General features: G+C 33.5%; 1 pseudogene; it reads left to right on the forward strand.

The window, feature by feature from the left end:
- The first annotated feature begins 412 nt into the window (after nucleotides 1-412).
- Nucleotides 413-913, forward strand: LOC149193658 (large ribosomal subunit protein uL11y pseudogene; annotated as a pseudogene).
- The last annotated feature ends 8,949 nt before the right edge of the window (nucleotides 914-9,862 follow it).

Consider the following 9,862-nt stretch of genomic DNA (forward strand, 5'->3'; position numbering starts at 1 on the left):
GACACTTAAAAAGAAAAAGTTAAGTAAAAAAAATTGTGTCTTCAACCTGGAAAAGGTAGCCAATTCCAGATCCAAATAGCACATGCATTGGCCCCAGTAGTCAATCCAATTGTAAGATTAGCAAAGATTATTGGTAAGCAAGTTGTTGATTCCATAAATTTCTGCAACAAGCCATAAAAACTCTAACCACACCTTATTACTACTAATTGACTTCATATGAAAGGATATATATCTCCATTTGGGAGATCCATCAAGAATTGCATCATCCAACATGAGTTCTAGGGTGGTTTAGTAAGTAAAGGTTGCACATCCACATGAGTGATCTCTGGAGGGGCGAGAAAGAGCAACACAACATGATCAGAAGCCAAGAATATCAAACACTCTTTAGTGTTTTGTGAAAAAATTGATAGCCATGCCTCCCAAGCTTGATCCTTCCCAAGTGGTCAAGGTGTATGTGAGGGTCACAGGGGGCGAAGTGGGAGCTAATTCATCTATGGCCCCCAAGATCAGTCCTCTGGGTCTATCACCCAAGAAGATCGGAGAAGACATTGCAAATGAAACTGTGAAGGATTGGAAGGGTTTGAGGGTCACAATAAAGCTCACTGTTCAGAATAGGCAGGCCAAGGTCGCTGTGGTGCCGAGTGCTGCTGCCCTGGTCATAAAAGCGCTAAAGGATCTCGAGAGAGATAGGAAGAAGACGAAGAACATCAAGCACAATGGAAATATCGCCCTAGATGATATCATTGAGATCGCTAGGGTTATGAGGCTGAGGTCCATGTTGAAGGAATTGTCCAGGTTGATGAAGGAGATTCTAGGTACATGCCTCTCCATCGGCTACACGGTGGATGGAAAGGATCCCAAGGATGTCTAGGCCGAGATCGATGAAGGGGAGGTCGAGATCCCCAAAGAATGAAGGAAGAATTCATATTTGGTAATTAAAGTGAGAGCCTTCTATTATTTTTATTGTTGGCTATTTGTTCGTTTGTTTAGGGTTTTAAGGTTTAAGGAAGTTGAAAACTAGAAAAAGGTGGCCTTTGAATTTGATTTCACGACCTTGGGAAGTTTTGAGACATTTAGGGTCCTGTGAATTTCATTTTAGGTCCTAGGGATTTTGAGGCATTTTCCACTTCTTTGAAGACTTTGGGTAGTTAGATAATATATCTACACGTCGATCCGCTGAATGGATGAAAGCAGTTGTTGGAAGAGAAATTATTGGTGAAATTATAATTAGTGTTTTCTTGTTGCACTGTTGCATTATATGGATTAAGAAAAAGAAGCCAACTTGAACTGATTCTATAAAACAATTGCATTTCCTATTTTTGTCTCATAACAACCTCGTTTGTTGTCTGAATCTGATTTTCTGATCTCATTCTTCTCTCACCCCCTCTTTCCAAGAAGCCCATGAACACTAATATTAGTGCAGTGACCCTTCTATGTTTCAACGCTGCAAAAGCATTGTCACAATCAACAGTAGATCGATACCCAGATTATGATGTTTTAGATCATGATCCAGATTTTGAGTTTCGTGGTTGTTATTTAGATGCTCGGTCAGATTCAGATGGAAGAACCTAGTCCCTTTTATGGATCCACACTTGAGTGAGTCATCCGAGGCACTAAACTAAACTTTTTATTACTCAAATTTCCCGCGATGGGGCCTATACAGAACAAAGGGTTCATACAACACTGGATGCAATGAGGAATGATTCTTACTTACGTTGATACACAATTAGAAAAACACACAAGGAATGCCAACTTCCAATCTATACTTGTGTACCTAAAGAAAGTACTGAGAACAACACATAAATGTCCATGAAATATTTTCTAGGTTCTTTAGTCATCACAACATAAAGCTTCTCTTGGCTCTCCTCACTCGTAAGTCATCCAACCAAAGATGATGTGAAAAGTGTCAATAGATGGAATTCAAGAGTTCTAATATTGACCTGCATCAAAAACCACAATCATTTGGAAATATGTATGTCTTTAAGAACAACTTTGGGTCCTCAAATGGAGAAATAGTCTGACCACCTAAAAAAGTGTAGTCATTAAAGAAAGCTCAATGCTCTAAAAATCTGAAATTTCATGGAGAAAAAAGCTAGATTATGCTACATTCTTGCAAATGGAAAGCAACTAAGTGAGAATGTCTCTCTTTCAAAATTAAGCTCATTCAATTATAATGAAGAAATATGGAAAATATATAAATCAAGCAAAATGAAAACATGAATAACTGAGTGTTTCATTTAAAGGTGCCACATACCACAACAACAGATCTTGTCTCACAGAATCTAGGAATACATACAAGTCTTACCACCTGGCCCTTAGAACCTGTGCAACATGACACAATAAATTAAGCATTGTACATAGATTATCTAGAAAACAGGGCAGATAATAAGTTTTAACCGCGGGTAACATAATGCTACCTTTAAGTAAATGGGAAGCATACTTTTTCTGATTCCCACATAAATAAACATGTGGACAATCATCAATGACAAAAGGGTCCCTGTCTATAAATGGATAACATCCTGCAAAAATACACCATGGATATTTGTGCAGATCAATCCGAATATAAATTCATATTTTACAGAACAAGTACATGTCTCTAATTTGGACTATACATATCTGGCTTACCAGATATAGTAGGATCCCACATCCAAAATTTATAATCCCTGATCAAAACTCGTTTAGTTGACCCTAAACTGCAAACCTCAAGGAACAACAAAGAAAAAGTTATATTTCAGATAATTTCATCACTTATATCGGTTGATCTTTACCAAGAGTATCTGGAGAAGTAGGTGCCAAATGTCTCCATTTCAGTGTCCTTTCCATGAAATCAAGTTTTTCCTTGGCATCAGAATATTTTCCTAAATCGTCTATGTTCTGGCCAGAAGTGCCAAGAAAGCTGCAAAGGATATCATCAACTCAGTGACTCCAATCAATCAAGATATCTTAAATAAAAGTCAATAAAAAAATGATTTCCCTAAAGTGTCTTTTGTTCAACCTCTTACCAAACTTAATCAACTTCAAACTGGTGAGGATTTGTTGCAGAAACAAATGTATTGTATGTTGATGCTCCAGAGAACAAACATTTGTGCAAAGGCTAATAGATGAACCACATCAACAAATGCAAAAAATATCAATTCTCCATCCAAGCAATCAACTAAATTTATATAATATTTGCATGGAAACATTACAAGGTTTTCAAGAACAATACTCTACATAAGAACCAATCATTCACTGCAGGTAAAAGAAGCATAAACACTTGCTGTGGAAAAGAGAAATTTGTTGGATCATTTGGTCCTGACATTATATCAAAAGGCATAGCTGCTGCAAGCTACAAAGAAGAGTCAAAGATACATTTATTAAACTATGCAAAAGTATAAATGGAAAACAAAAATTTAGAAAAGTGGTTAAAGGTTGCGAAGAAGATTGCAGATCTAATGTTTTTTAAACGCTGTAGAGATGCTTCAGTAATCCCAGTTTTTGCTAAGATTAATCATAATCTTAACAGATTTAATAATTGTCATATTTTTTTGAATGCAAGTGTCTCCCTTGTTCTCTCGGAGATTGGTAGGACAAGAAAAGATTTAGATCGGTTGTCTTAATATTTACTAGCTCTGCATTTAAATATTTCAAATTCGGTCACCCATTCTCTCTGGTCTAAGGTTGATGCATGTTCATCTCTAAAAGCTGTACGCATAGAGGAAGCAGCTAAATTAAAGAAAAAAATAAGTTTTTGAAGCTTTGTGAAAAGCTCGAGGCATCTTCAAGTGGATCTGATTCTCATAATACAATTTCCAGAAGCCAGACCAACGAAGATCAAATATTTGCTCTCAATTCGTGGGTAAGAAGCAGAGACTCAGCTTCTCGGGGTTCAAGTTCCTGCTAAGTCAGTGTTAGAAATCTGTATTCATTGGTGGCCACTCCTAACAGGTCTTCCAATGTTAGTTCCTGCGTGGGATTTAACGATGCCTTGTGTATTAACTCTGGATTTTCTCAGATTATGGATTCTTTGATTGAGGTTGTCTCTATTTCATCCCTAGACTCTTCTGGGTTATCCTCCTCTTCATCTGAATTTCGGCCAACCTTCCCTGGAAAATCCTGTTCCTCCTCTCCCCTCTATTGAGGTTTCTTTCCTCAAATCCAATGTTTCAAAACCTTAGTTACAAAATTCGCTAGTATTGCAAAAAAAAAAAATGAAAATTTGACAATTCGATTCATATGAATAGTTTAGCAAAAATTTGATTTGATGTACGGCAGTGTACAGGATTATCATCTACTGGATTGAAAGAAGATCTGGTTCAAAGTTTATGGGATATCTATGCACCTGCTAAACCCAAAATAAATGGCTGTAGTATTGCAACTTTTTTATTTTCAATTTCACTGTAATCTCTGGGGTTTAGAAAGTTTATAAATTACACTGTTGCCTCTAAGGGTTTACAAAGTTGATAAAGCAAGAAGAGAACAAATATGGGCGGTGAACTAAGCAAATTCTATATGTAATTGAAATTTTAAATATTTTTATTATAACAAATTTTATATATTTTTAGTATTTAATTTTTAAATATGTATTAATTAATAAATGAGTTTAGATAGATTTTAAAATTAGGGAGGGATTTTAGGTTAAAGTTTTTGAAATAAGATAAATTTTGGAGGGAAGAGTGTTTTATTTGATATTGTAATTTTAAAATTGTTTATATTAATTAAAATTAATAGAAATTATTTAAATTTGAAAATTAATGAAAATAAAATGAGCAAAGACAATTGTTGTTACATAAAGAAAAATACATTTTTCTCAATGTTTAAGATGTATACTGTCGAATTTTTTCATAATGGAAAATTTTTCATTCAAATTTTTATCATATTGTATGTAATTCGAATTTAAACTTGGTAACTATGGTTAAAACCCATCAAACCCACTTTCTCAGACCATGCCAACGTCATTCATCAATTTCCCTTGTCATGTTTGGTGTTTCCTTCATCCTTTGTGGACTCAGATTGTTCCCTTTCGGTTGTGAAGAACCCACGGCCAGATTGTTGCCTTTCTATTGTGAAGAACCCATGGCTGTCAACCTCTTCCGCCCTTGGAGCATCGGTTCAATCCTCATCTGTGGAATTGACCTGTTCTCCTTAGTCCGCTCGCCCTCTTGTTTTTAATTGTAACGACATTTCTCAAAATATTTCCTTAAAGAATTTTAATAAGAGTAATAACCCTATATGTATTAAAGCTTATAGCAATTCGTATGATATTTTTAAATATGGTAATCACATTATAGGTGAAGAAAGGATGAATAATGCTTTTTATTAATAATAATTTTAATAGAAGTTTTAATAATGAATGTAAGAAAAATGATAATGAGTATTGTATTAATAATTCAATTCATACTTTTGAATATAATAATTTAAATATCTTCAACGAGAATAAATGTTTTAAAGTTAATAGTTTTAATAATAATTCTCTTTTTAAATAATAATAATTCTTCTTTTTTTAATAATAAGGTTATTAATATTTTTAAGTTTTTTTTATCTTATGGTTTATCATCTCTTTGAGAAAAGGTTAAAGTTTTCCCCTATTCCTAGAAATATCTTAGTTGAGGAGATTATCTGCTGCATTGAATACGGCATCAAGGATTTTCCTAATCACATCGAAGATGTCATTAGGCACGATTGTCAGAATTTGAAGCCCCTTAAAATTTGATCATTAACCCCGACATTGTAGTCCTAAAGGCCAATAGAGGAGGGGCAATTGTGATTTTAGAAGAAAAAAACGGTCTTGACTCGACATAGAATGCCTAAAAGGAAACTCTCAAGCAAGCCACCCAATGTCACCTTGGTGGCCTTCTCTCACTCTTTAGACTACAAGAAGGATATCCTTGTCCAGGGGGGAATCCTTAAAGATCAAGCTAAGCTAGGTCATTGAGTAATGAAGGGAAGTTCCTTAACGAAGACTAGTGATTTGACACTACTCACTATCAAAGTAAAAGTGCAGGAATAAGTGTGTGAATAGTCAGACAAACCATGAATTATTAATAAATTTTGAATGATTTTAATTAGACAACTATGCTTATTCATGCAACAAAATTATACTTGAAAAATGAAAGATAGAACTTTCTCAATTAACCATATAACATGAGATGCTAGTGAAGCATATATACAATGGCACAATAAAAATAGAAAATGAATCATAAATTATGTCCATACAAGTAAGGCATTAAATCATTCATTCATCGTATTCATGAACATTGGAGGTTGAGAGTTCGTTATCATCATTAAGAAACCATTCCACAATTAAGAGATCATACACTAATAGTATTAAGTATGTTTGGGATGACAAAGATTTATGTGTTTGCAATGATAGATAAAGGAAATATTCAAACTTGTTGTTGTTACTAAGGACAATGAAGACAACAAAGTTGAATGTAGACTACTTACACATTTGTAACATTCAAATGTCATCCATTTATCATCAATATGTCACCATTTATAGTTGGGTAGTTTGTAACCATAGAATTGTGACCCAAACAATGTATTTGTAACATTCCAAAGTGTGTAATTACAACTAATGAACCATCAGAAATACCGTTAGCGTGTGAGCACAATAATCACTATGTATTTAGAACAAATTTCCATTAAAACTAGAGATCAATGTAAGTTTTAAAGCACCCCTAAACATCAATAAATTCCATATGTCAACATCAAATATTTAAGAATTGTGTGCATTGTCTACATTGTGTGCAAAGTTCACCAATAGTGGCACTATTGGGCTTCGATCACTATCTGGTTATGTGTGTTAGGATGTGGCATTTCAAATTAGAAAGTGATCATACATCTATAAAAAGGAAGGCGAGTAAACCATCATGACAATCTTAAAAATAGTGAATTGTTAGCCTTATGAACCAAGTCATTTCATGTTCCCATGCATGGATTTGTGTAAGGGTGTGGTTAAAATGTGAAATGTGCTAAAAAAATATGTAAGAAATAAATGTATCAAGAACAAACTTTGACCATGATGCAAATTTGTAAACCGTTTTCACAATTATTAAAGAGATTAAATATCAAGGTGTTTCATGCATTCATGTACTCATGTGAAGCTTAAGAGTGTTTACTATGCCATAGATATGTTACTTAGATATATCAAATCCAACATGAACAAGTAAAAATATTATAGTGTGGCCTTACAAGTAAAGCACTAATCATTTTTAATTTTTTCACCTAATATCTAGTCATCTATTTTAGTCCTAGAATAAATTAATCATTTAAGTTAGTCACTTTTAGTTGAGTCACTTAATATCTAGTCATATATTTTATCCCTAGACTAAACTAGTCATTTAAGTTAGTCATTTTTAGTTCAGTCACTTAAAATTTCTCAAATTTAGTAGTAATTCACTCGAAATAATTGTGGTGACTAACTTTTCTAGTCACGTAATCACTAATCTCTCATTTTGTACTAGTGAAGGATCTTTGAGGAGATTGCAGCTGGAGAAAATCCTTCAACCCCTACTACTACTATGGTTGAAGAAGATGGGCCAAAGTGTTTTTATTCCCCATCAGAGAGATAGATGGAGATGAAAAATAAAAAAAATATTAACCCATTTTTACTTCCACGCTTCTATGGCCTTGCCATAGCGGACCCTAAAACCTTTATGTTCAAGTTTTCTATTATGTGTAAAACTTATGACTACACCACATATGAGAAAAATATCAAGCTTTCTCCTTCCATCTTGAAAGATGTAGCTCTTTAGTGGTTCATGATCCTTGAAGGTATTAGTATCACCACTTGGGACCAAATTTAGTAAACTTTTAACAATAATTATTGAGATTATTGTAGAGAAAGGGAGACTAGAGATTAAATATTTAGAATGTCTCAAGGGGAAAATGAGTCCTTAGGGGACTTCGAGGAAATTTTCCAGCTACATTACAGAAGGGAACACAATTGTACTTTGGAACTAGACTCCTTAAACATTGTACTATTGAGAGGATTCAGAGAAGATCCAATGGAAACTCTCAACTTATTGGATAATATGGATATCTACCAACTCACTTATGATGAGATTAAGAAAGTTTTTAAAAATAATTCTAGAGCCTCTAGGAAAAAGGTAGAATGGGAAAGATCTTGGTAATTCCTTCTTCTTCCTTTATGATTAATAAAAGAGAAAATAGGAGGAATTTCAGAAGATATGAAAACAAAAATATTGCACAAACTTTCCATGTAGATAACTACTTTGCAAACGGAAAAAGTAAGAAGAAGCAAAAAAAGCATTGGTTGTGTTTTTCCCCCAGTGCACAAAGAGATACCACAAGAATGAATTTCCTTTGAATGTTATAGAATTGTTCTTTATGTGAATAAAACAATTGTATTGACAAGTGTCCGTCTCTTCCATGTTTTAAGGACACTTACCATGGAATAGAAGGGAGCATGAAGGAATTACACTTTATCAATCAAAAGATACCACAAGCCCCATGACAATTTCAAGAAGGTATAAATTTCCCTTATCATTCTAAACATAATTAAAATTCTCAATATCAACCTTGGTATCCTCATAATCCTTCACCTTGGCCCATTCCCACTCCTTGGCCATATTCTCCTCAACCTATTGTTCCTCCTCAACCAATTGTTCCTCCCATATTCCAACCAACCTCCACAATGGGGTAATCCATCACAAGGATGGATGCCTAAGGTGGCCCAACCACCTACTCTAATGCCTCCTCCTTGGCAACAAAAGGTACCTTAGAATTTTCCTCCAAATCAACCCTATATGCCTACTCAACCAAATCCTTATCCTATAACAAGAAGACTCAACTTTTTTATGATGGAGAGACTACTTATCAAATCTATTTTGTAGAGGCCCAAGAGATTAACCTTAGGTAAGAGAAGGTTCTTCCAAATTTCCATTGACCTACTCCAAATGAAGATCCTCAGAAAAAGGAGGTGGATCATGTGCCTCAAAATTTTCACCAAAAACTTCCCTATCTTGAATGGTTGGAAACTCAAAAGAGACACACCCTAGAAGAAGTTGAACTTTTGGGAGACTGAAAAATATGCATGTAAAAATACCTCTCCTCCAAGCCATCAAGTATGTTCCCATTTTTTATAAATTCATCAAAGAATAATGTCGTATAAATCATAGAAGAAAGAGAAGGGATGACCCTACCATTAACTTTATTGGGAATCTAGTTGATCTTATGCTTAGGCAAGTAATCATCCTTAAGTATTTAGATCTTGGAATCCTAATGTTATATGTGCATATAAACAATATTGTAGTTGCAAACACTCTCATTGATATGGGAGCTACAATTAACATCATGACCAAGGAAACTATGTTTAAGTTTAACCTCTAAGAGTCCCTGAGAAAAACCACTATTGTGTTGTAGCTTGCTAACAAATCCACAATATTATTTAGAACAGTTTCGGCAATAATCACATAGGAGATGTTTTGTCGACATGTTTCGAACAATCAAGTGTGGTTCATTGTTAGGACAAGATGGAGAGTCATATCTTAGCATATGATTAAATAGAGAGAGCGTTGAAGAGAACAATTAATTTTCAATGGTTAAAATATAACAATTATTTCTAAAAAAAAAGATTATTTAATAATAAAATATTTCTAATGTTAAATTTGACTATTAGAGTTAAACAATTTTTATTTAATTTAATTAATTAATTTGACAATAATAACAAATTAAGTCAACAACTTAAAATATTAAGTCAAAAAATAAAAATAAATAATAAATAGATAGAAAGAAAAATAAATCAATCAATCAAGCAGAAATAAAGGTAGATTAAAAATAAAAAATTAAAAGAAACATATAAGAAAAATAAAATAGACAAATGAATAGTAATTCATATATATATATATATATATATATA

Source organism: Pinus tabuliformis, chromosome 2_2 (assembly GCF_031772625.1).
Source record: "Pinus tabuliformis cultivar Carrire ecotype Pingquan chromosome 2_2, CPIR1, whole genome shotgun sequence".
Lineage (NCBI taxonomy): Eukaryota > Viridiplantae > Streptophyta > Pinopsida > Pinales > Pinaceae > Pinus > Pinus tabuliformis.